The 10,405-nt window shown below is 48.5% G+C and overlaps 2 long non-coding RNA genes across 2 annotated transcripts; both read left to right on the forward strand.

Annotated features, from left to right (window-relative positions):
* Positions 1–2,675: 2,675 nt before the first annotated feature.
* On the forward strand, positions 2,676–3,679 carry LOC142796492 (uncharacterized). Its single transcript, XR_012893884.1, has 2 exons — positions 2,676–2,970; positions 3,052–3,679. It is a non-coding gene; the product is annotated as an uncharacterized LOC142796492 (long non-coding RNA).
* A 1,716-nt stretch (positions 3,680–5,395) lies between these two features.
* On the forward strand, positions 5,396–7,464 carry LOC142796493 (uncharacterized). Its single transcript, XR_012893885.1, has 2 exons — positions 5,396–6,755; positions 6,837–7,464. It is a non-coding gene; the product is annotated as an uncharacterized LOC142796493 (long non-coding RNA).
* Positions 7,465–10,405: the final 2,941 nt, after the last annotated feature.

Consider the following 10,405-nt stretch of genomic DNA (forward strand, 5'->3'; position numbering starts at 1 on the left):
AGCGAGTGTGTTGCAATCATACGCTATCGTCGAACTCTCGGAAGCTGCAGATCACCACGGTTGCTTCAGAATAACTGCGCCAGATCTTTATTTTTCCTGTAGTTCGTTGTTTAATGTTTAATAGCGTTCTGCCAGTCGAAGGAATTGGGCATGTGTATCGGGAAGGCGTGCGCCAGCTATAATAATAATAATAATAATAATAATAATAATAATAATAATAATAATAATAATAATAATAATAATAATAATAATAATAATAATAATATCATTAACAATAATAGTAATAATAATATTAATAATAAATAATAATATTATAATAATAAATTGTTACTATTATCACAAGTTTTCTCATTCTAAAATCTTATTATGACTGAGGCACGCCGTAGGGCTCTGGGAATTTTCGCATCTCTTCTCTAGCGTGCCCCGATCTCTCACAGTACACAGTATATGAACCTCTAGCATATCACCTCCATTGAAATGCTACTGCTGCAGGCGTACGTGATTCAATTTCTTGACTTTAGGTTCAGTGACTGATTTTCCTGAGGCGGACGATGGTTTTGCACTTAAAACCACAGAATTACACGATTATTTTTTCATTCTGTCACTGTCATAAATGCGTGAGTGGAGAGAAGCCAAGCATTTCTGAGCCTATAAAAAAACGAGGCTTGGTGTTCACGAAGGCTATACGAAAATCGCTGAGTTACAGGGAAAGGTCCCATTGATGCATTCTAGTATGCCTTATCTTTGGCAAGTTTCCCTTCGTTACTCTGAAACACCGGGCCTTCATAAGCCCTAAAACAATTGAGCTTGAACCTTCTGCACGAAATGTACAATAACCACGTGCACATATACACTGATGGCTCAACCACAGCGTCTGGTTCTGGCGGTGCGGTGTTGATTCCAGCTACAGGAATCACTCTGCGAATCAAGTTGTCACACGCCACTACGTCTACGGCGGCAGAACTTGCGTCTTTGCGTGGCGCCCTAGAGTACACCAAATCTCAGAGACCGAGTAAATGGGCTGTGTTTTCAGACTCGAAACCAACCCTACAGAGCATGCAGTCAGTCCTTCCACGAGGTTGCCATGAACAGTTAACTTACGAAGTTGTCAAGCTTCTTCACCACGTCACAGATACAGTACACGAGGTCAAGTTTCAGTGGCTTCCTGGCCATTGTGGGATCAGTGGCAATGATTCTGCAGAGAACGCCGCTCGCACTTCGCACCAAGAAGAGCACATCCTTCCAATTCCTTTGTCAAGGACTGACGCTGCAAAGCAACTTTGTCACCTGGCACGTAGTCTGTGTCCGCCGGAGTGGAACACCCCAAGCATAAGCCATACGAGACTCTACCAAATAAACCCTCGACTGGAACTTCGACCTCCACCCGGACTTCGTCGACGTGAAGCTTCGCTTCTTTGTCGCCTTTGGTGGGGGGTTGCCTTCACAAATGCATATAGAACCCTCATAGGATTGACCGATAATGCGGAATGTGACGTCTGCTGCGCTAAAGAAGACATGGACCATCTGGTATGCCATTGCCCTCGATTTGCCTCCGAAAGACAGAAGCTTTCGGACGCATTGCGACAATTGGACGATCGGGGGCTCTCTATGCAGATGCTACTGGAACACCGTCCTCGCCTTTCTTCGGCTCAGAAAGTAGTCAAAGCTGTCTTGTGCTTTTTGAGGACTACAGGCCTACGTGACAACCTTTAACTTTTGTGTAGTGCCACCGCTGGATACGCGCCAGCCGATAGACTGACAATCCTTTTTTTTTTCTCTCTTTCTTTCTCTTCTCTTTCAACTCTCTCTCATCTTTATGTCCCCTTCCCATTCCCCCAGCGTAGGGTAGCAAACCGGACATGTGCCTGGTTAACCTCCCTGCCTTCTCTCTTGTTGTTCATTCCCCCCCCCCCCCTCCGGGCCAATTGTCAACCCTGCCTTGCAGCCTTGGTCCTTGGAAGTGGTATAGAAAGTATGTGTGCCTCTCACTCTGATTTGCGAGTCCCCTTGTCTGTGGAATCATTGCCATTGATGCCGTAACAACCGGGTGACCACCGCAACTCAACCACGCGGCGATCTTACAAGATGCAGAAAGAAAATAAGTCCTGTTTCTAAATGATTTATTGTCAGAACAACGAACACAACACTTGGCCTGAGAACGAGGATATTTTGTACGCCAGCAACTGAAGGTGGAAACGCATGACGCGTTTTAGCGAGCCAAAACTCTACAGGTGGTGGACGCCGGCATCGCCGTCATAGAGTTTCCTAATATACACTAGTGGGAACTCTGGCGCTATACTCGGCGACACCTTTCTTGACATTGGAGCGAAGGCTACGGAGGCGGGGCCTCCGCACATTTGTGTTACTACGCAAGTAGTCCGGCAGCTTGCAGTCGATTTCGGTTCCAGTTTCGGTTTTCGCTTGCTCGCTGCGCTAGTGTGTTTAGCAAAATGTATGCATGCAAAAAGGGAACGTCAGAGTTAAACTTTGATGAGAATGCATACATGCAGCTAGTTACTGTGCTGTTTATATACTGGTACATATAAAATTTTTCGTTGTTCAGAACGTTTTCCCAGCATTATTCAGCCTTCATAACTGTCACAGAACGAGCGCTAAAAAAGAGCGCGCCGCCAAATCCTTGCGACAACGGGCGGCAGAAACGCCACGAGGTAAAAAGAAAAAAAAAAGAAAGCAAACATCCAGGGCTCCCGGGCGCGCGCTCTCCCCGCAGAAGCACGGCTTCGCAGACGATCCTCCTCACCCCACTTCGGCGGCCCAGCAAGCCCGCGATTTTTCCAGAACGAAGGGGGCGGGGCCATACCGAGTTGACTCACCGGCCGGAGAGGGCATTCCAACTGTCTCGCCCTCTTCCCAGCTTTCGCCGCGTATCGCGCCGACGAAATGACCAGAAATTTCTGGAAGGTGGCGCGGAAGGTATTTAATCGAGCGGCCGAGACGACAGAACAGGAGGTGACGGAAGTTAACGCCAGAGCGCGTAGGAATTCCGCCGTGTAGTCGGCGAAGGTTCTGCCCGTAGTGACAGAACAGGAGGAGACGGAAAGTTAGCGCCGGAGCGCGTAGGAATTCCGCCGTGTTGTCGGCGAAGGTTCTGCCCGTAGTGACAGAACAGGAGGAGACGGAAGTGAGCGCCAGAGTGCGTAGAGAGTCCGCCGTGTAATCGGCGAAGTTTTTGGTCCGTAGGGACGGCTCGAGCTACAGGCAAGAGTGTGTGTTTACCGCTATCGAGCGAAGACCCGTGGCAACCGCTGCGAGTGTGAAGCCGACGTGTTCCGGCGAAGAAGTTGAAATTTGAAGAGTGGCCAATTGAAGACGGGAAGTTTCCTGGAAGAGAAACTTCGAGGACTGCGGAACGACAACAACGCTGGTCTTTGAGTGAGTGATTCTCGGAAGAGTATCATTCAGACTTTTGTTCCAAGGACTTTGGACTGAATAGGTTTTATATCTCTTTGGTCTTTAAGTGTCTTGGTTGTTCAATGCATGCGACTGCATTGTAGTGCGTATTGTTGTCTGTGTCCGTTGTTTCAAGTGTGGTTGATTGTACTGTGTAGTACATTGTTTGTTTGGTGACGTATTGTATGTAACTATTGTGGAGTGTGCATACGTGTGTATTGTGTTTTGATCTGCCGTTAATGAGAATATAATTTTGTTTGTTTATCAACTCTCGGCTCTGTCTTGTTCTTTGGGCAACAGCCGGCGTCCGCTGGCGCACCAATAAGGACCACTTCTAAATTGTCCACGCTTTCGTGGTGCGGTTCGGGGGGCCGATACTTCGGCCCTTGGAATTAGCCCGGCGATCGCCTCCCTAATAACGGGACAGGTGTGACAATTAATCTGGCGTCCGCGAAACAGGACCTTTTGGTGCACAGTGTGTCCAAAGTAGTGAGAAAGAGCCTCGAGTTGTTGATAGTGCTATCGGAACGATTTTGTGTGTTGTTCAGTGTTCTCGTTAACGAGTGCAGGGGAGTGCTCCGATAGACTGATCTAGGCAGATACTTTTTGCACGCGGCAAGGTTTTATTTGCGAGACACCATGGATCTCGAAAAGTTAGTTGCTCTTAATGAAAAGATGGGTCTTTCTGGCGCCGAACTACGGAAGTGGGTCACCCAGAGGGAAAAAGAAGAAAAAGCAGCCGAGCTGGAAAAAGAGAGGTTGGCGGTCGAAAGAGCCAAAGCGGAAAAAGAAGCGGAGCTGGAGAAAGAAAGACTAGCAGCTGAGAGGGCGAAAGAAGAAAGAGAGGAAAGGGAACGGCAGCGACAGCACGAGATAGAACTCGAGCGGCTCCGTTTGCAACAGCGAAGTGAAACTCCCGTCCAAGCTAGAGTTGAAAGCAGCGAACGGGAGGATCACGGCTTCCGCTTGAACCCAAGCAAGCTGCTCGTAGCGTTTGATGAAAGGAAGGACGACCTAGACGCGTACCTCCACAGATTTGAGACGATTGCGAGGAGCCAGAATTGGCCGGAACAGCAATGGGCAACTGCTTTGAGTACCTGCTTGAGTGGTGAAGCGCTCAGTGTGTACGGTAGGCTGACGCCGACCGATGCAGCCAGCTACGCAAAGGTGAAAGCGGCTTTGTTGAAGCGATTTAGATTCACTGTGGAAGGATTCCGGGACAGGTTTCGGACAGGAAAGCCAGCTGATGGTGAGACGGCTACGCAGTATGCCGCCCGACTTTGCCATTATTTCGACAGATGGATTGAACTTTCAGGGACAGCACAGGAGTACGATGAGCTTAGAGAGCTGTTAATTAAAGAACAATTTCTTACTAGTTGCCACCCAAGCCTGTCGCTGTATTTGAAAGAGAGGAAGGCGGAGTCATTTGAAGGAATGCTTGAATTGGCTGATAAATTCTTAGAAGCGCAAGGAGGAACTAATTTGGCCAAGGTCAAGAAGGATTGTCCCGAGGATTCGAAGAAATTGGCTACTGAAGAAAAGAAGCGTGCACCAGAGAGCATGCAGCGATGTTTTCTGTGTAACCGAGTGGGTCATCGCGCGAAAAACTGTCGAACGATCTTTACGAGCCCTACGGTTGTAAAATGTTTTAAGTGTGGTCAGACTGGGCACAAAGCAGACGCTTGTCGGAACGGAGTGAGTCAAACTCACCAGGTATCTTGTGTGCAAGCGGCACCGAAATCTGATAATAATGCCGTCACCGATGGATTCGTAGAGTTGAAGAATGGGGAGAAAATTCCTATTGTGGGGGCTGTAATGTCAAAACAGCCAACCGGTGTTACGAAGGGAATGCCAACGCTTCCTGGAAAGATTGCAGGCAAGAAGATTACGGTTCTAAGAGACACCGGTAGCTCCACGGTTATCGTGAGAAGAAATTTGGTACGGGAAAGAGAGTTGACAGGCAGAACGAAACCGCGGTTTGCCTAATTGACCGTACGGTCCGGATGCTTCCCGAAGCAGAAATTGAGGTTGAAACCCCGTACTTCAGCGGGAAGGTTACTGCGTTATGCATGACGACCCCCCTGTATGACCTTGTCATCGGAAACATCGACGGGGCGCGAGGGCCAAGTGATCCAGAATGTTTGGGAGAAGACCCGAAGATAGAGCCCTCGCCAACACAGCGGCCGCGAGATACAGTGGAGGAGCATCCCGTGACGGACCTCACTAGAGCCCAAGGCGAAGCCGCGGCGCAAGAGACAGCGAAGGAGAAGACGATCGTGTCGAATAAGTTCACGGGTCGAGCAACCGGACTTAAGTCGGCACGACCTCAACCGACCGACAGTGTGAAGGAGACGGAGTTGGCCAGTCGGGAAAAATGTAGAGGCATTATCAAGCGGGTAAATAAACAGACAGGACCCGTCGAATGTAATGACGCATTAACGGTGTCGGAAGAGACAACGATGGCTGAGACGACGCCTCAGATATCGTCGTTGGAAAGGGCTCGCCGAAAAAGAACGTGGAAACACAAGAAGAGATCGAGCGAGCACCGCAAAAGGGGGCGCAAGCGCTGTTCGAAGTATTCAGGATAAGTGCTGAGGTCGAATCAGAATGTGTTTGGCAGTGTTGAGTGCCATATGTTGTGTTAACGTTGTGTTATCCTGTGTCACAAGTGTCGAAGTGTTGTGCTGTGATGTGATGTATAGTATTGTACCTTTGTTGTACTGAGAGAACTTTGTACATTTGTATTATTGGGAATGTGTGGTGGAGTGTTGTACTCATGTGCTTGTGGTTGTGTTTTCACGTGTTGTTTAATTGAATTACAATGTACAATTGTATTGCGTGATATATTGTGAATGTGAAGTGTCACGAGCGACGGATTGTGTTACAGTCTGTGAGAATGTGTGGTGACTGTTCGCGCTCGTTTGTGTGGTTTTGAATATTATGAGATAATATTCTTAAAGTGGGGGGCAGTGTCACAGAACGAGCGCTAAAAAAGAGCGCGCCGCCAAATCCTTGCGACAACGGGCGGCAGAAACGCCACGAGGTAAAAAGAAAAAAAAAAGAAAGCAAACATCCAGGGCTCCCGGGCGCGCGCTCTCCCCGCAGAAGCACGGCTTCGCAGACGATCCTCCTCACCCCACTTCGGCGGCCCAGCAAGCCCGCGATTTTTCCAGAACGAAGGGGGCGGGGCCATACCGAGTTGACTCACCGGCCGGAGAGGGCATTCCAACTGTCTCGCCCTCTTCCCAGCTTTCGCCGCGTATCGCGCCGACGAAATGACCAGAAATTTCTGGAAGGTGGCGCGGAAGGTATTTAATCGAGCGGCCGAGACGACAGAACAGGAGGTGACGGAAGTTAACGCCAGAGCGCGTAGGAATTCCGCCGTGTAGTCGGCGAAGGTTCTGCCCGTAGTGACAGAACAGGAGGAGACGGAAAGTTAGCGCCGGAGCGCGTAGGAATTCCGCCGTGTTGTCGGCGAAGGTTCTGCCCGTAGTGACAGAACAGGAGGAGACGGAAGTGAGCGCCAGAGTGCGTAGAGAGTCCGCCGTGTAATCGGCGAAGTTTTTGGTCCGTAGGGACGGCTCGAGCTACAGGCAAGAGTGTGTGTTTACCGCTATCGAGCGAAGACCCGTGGCAACCGCTGCGAGTGTGAAGCCGACGTGTTCCGGCGAAGAAGTTGAAATTTGAAGAGTGGCCAATTGAAGACGGGAAGTTTCCTGGAAGAGAAACTTCGAGGACTGCGGAACGACAACAACGCTGGTCTTTGAGTGAGTGATTCTCGGAAGAGTATCATTCAGACTTTTGTTCCAAGGACTTTGGACTGAATAGGTTTTATATCTCTTTGGTCTTTAAGTGTCTTGGTTGTTCAATGCATGCGACTGCATTGTAGTGCGTATTGTTGTCTGTGTCCGTTGTTTCAAGTGTGGTTGATTGTACTGTGTAGTACATTGTTTGTTTGGTGACGTATTGTATGTAACTATTGTGGAGTGTGCATACGTGTGTATTGTGTTTTGATCTGCCGTTAATGAGAATATAATTTTGTTTGTTTATCAACTCTCGGCTCTGTCTTGTTCTTTGGGCCACAGCCGGCGTCCGCTGGCGCACCAATAAGGACCACTTCTAAATTGTCCACGCTTTCGTGGTGCGGTTCGGGGGGCCGATACTTCGGCCCTTGGAATTAGCCCGGCGATCGCCTCCCTAATAACGGGACAGGTGTGACAATAACAAAGAAGTTTAGGTTCCGTGTTCAGCCCAGTATATACGGGTACGCGCCACACGTGATTGAATGTTAACGTTTACGGTATTGAGCCCTGGTACAGGCGAAATTGAAGGCCGGTTGCGGCACGATCCGGCCACGGGCCTGTCTTGTTTCAGTTTTGCTGTATTCGGTTTACGCCCTCAAAGGCTGTCAGCAATGATCGGCGCAGACTGCGCCTCAGTGTTTGAGAAGCCTCACAAGTGTTGTAGATCGTTGTTAAGATTGCGCGCAAGACGCGAACAGTGAAGCCTATTTGAGAGCTTGCGCGGCCACCAGTGATAAGGCTGGAAAGTTCGATGCGTGATGTATAAAAGACGGCGCGTCCCAACGATGAGCAGCTTTTCCACGGCCGATGTTGTGCTCGCCGCTGCAAGAGCAAGCAGCAGACGCAGCCGGCGTGCGGAAAACGTGGTGCCGTCCAAGAAATAAAAAAGAAAAAAAATTTAGGGCGCACAATAACTTCTTTTCCATGAACAGCGTCCCATACTTGTTCTATCCTTATAATGAAGAAAGTTTTATTTATTCGGGCCAAGTAGCTATTAGAATCAGAAAATGAAATAGGTACTATTTCCTGGCGCGCGCACATGCAGGCGGTTCGGCTCTATAGCTTCCACAGTGCTGTCAAGAAAAGCTGTCGCCGAGTATAGCGTCTACGATAGCTGCAATACAGGGCGCTTCGGTGAGCATGAGAATGATGGGTAGTACACACATTTGTCTATACTTCGCACTTGTGGCCTGTCTTTGGCTCCGTGTGTGTTCGTGTGGCTTGGAGGTGTTTTCTTACGAAAAAAAAAATCAGCTAATGTTCAGTGGTTGCGCTTCGCTACATTATTCTTTTAGACTCACCTTTTTTAATCAAGGCGCAAAGTTTAAAAAGGTTGAATCTTTCTTTCAAAAGAAAACCGAAACACAACAATAAACGAAGCCGCAAGTAGGATTTGTTTCCTGCAAGTACGAAGACTAAGCAAATGTGTATACTACCCATCATTCCCGTGGTCGCTGAACGATCACAGCGACAGTCTCCCTTCTAGTTAATTTTAGGAAGCTCTATGATTGCCGTAGAACACGTCTAGCAAACAAAACGAGAAGTGACCTGGTCCGAAGCATATGTTTGTATCTTATAGTGTGATCCATTGCCAGATTCAGAGCACTTCCGGTAATACTTTCTGCTCCATGCAGAGCAAGTCTATTCTACTGGCGGATGGAGAGTGCTCCCTGTATATTCTATTGGTAAATCTGAAGCAGCTCCATCGCGAGATCCACTCAACTGAGCAACTTTTTCTACTCGGTGAAAATGAGCGAATTTGACAGGAAATCGCAAGTGCTCCGTGCCGTGAAATGGTGCCAACTTTGGGCGTGCCAACGGACTCCGGTCGCGTCAGTTGCACTCGCGTCAGAGCTCATGGTTTGCTAGCGTGCCCACTCAAGCCACTGACCAGTGACTCAAGAAAACATAGAGATTTTTAAAATTAACTAAAGGGGAATATGGTGGTGTGATCGTTCAGTGACCATGGGGATGATGGGTAGTACACAGATTTGCCTAGTCTTCGTACTTGCGTGTGGTGAATCGTACTCACGGCTTCGTTTATTGCTGGTTGCGGTTTCATTTTCAAGGAAAAACTTCATGGCCTGATTGAACTTTGTGGCCTGATTTGAAATGGTAAGCCTAAAATAAAAAGGTTGTGAAGCGCAACTGAACATTGGCTGATTTTTGTTTTGTGAGAAAACAGCTCCAAGCCACACGAACAAACGCGAAGCCAGAAGCAGGCCAGAGGTATAAAAATTAAACAAATGTGTGTACTGCCCATCAATCTCATGCTCGCTAAAGCACCGTGTGTTGCCGCTCCCATGAACACTAGCGCCAGAGTTCTCTCTAGTGTATATTAGGAAACTAAATGCAAGCAAGAAGAAAGACGTGCGCATCGTGTTTCCATTCTGACCCTGTCATTTGCTCCAGGAGGAGGGCGTGTGCCTATCGGTAGATTCTCTTCTGTTAGCCTCCGCCAGAGTGGAGTGCTCCGGCGCAGAGTTTGTGAGTCACTCCAATTCCTCCAATGGATGACGCCATTACGCAGTTTCACCGTGGAAGCTCTGTTACCCAATGCACGTGGTTCGTAGCAACCATGCCAATGATGCCATCAAAAAGAGTGGTAGCGAGGTATTGTGAGAAGGCCACCATGAGGCGACATTTCCGTATGTCTTTATGAGACGCGCAATGTGATTCGAAGCGGTTTGTCGTCACTACGCAATGAAATGCAAAAGAGAACGCTTCTCGTCGTCGTCTGCTCGAGTTTCGAGCTTTGTGGACTCACAACTTCCCTTTCCGAGTACTAATTTCTATAACTATTGTTGCATTCGTCTCAGTAACCATCGCTACACGCGTTACGGTGCTAAATAAGGCTGCCCTAAGAGTGTCGCAGGGCCCCTTTATTTGCCGATCGAGCATCCCAGTAATAATAAAGTAGTCCTTGCCTTAAATCTAAAAGGGGCTTTACATAACGTTACGAACAAAATTAGTCTTTCCATCTGTCCGAAACAGACTGTGGGCATAATGTTTTGAGGTTCATCCATCAGTTTCTGAGAGAACGGCAGACGTAGCTCCGCATCCAAGAAAAGGAGCATGACCTAAATCCTCTGGGTACTCGAGGAACACCACGGAGTGTGGTCCCCTCTCCTCTTCTGTTTAACCTCGTCATGGCTCATCTCCCCCTACTGCTGAAAGATATCCCCGGTGTA

This window comes from Rhipicephalus microplus, chromosome 2, assembly GCF_043290135.1.
Source record: "Rhipicephalus microplus isolate Deutch F79 chromosome 2, USDA_Rmic, whole genome shotgun sequence".
Taxonomy (NCBI): Eukaryota; Metazoa; Arthropoda; class Arachnida; order Ixodida; family Ixodidae; genus Rhipicephalus; species Rhipicephalus microplus.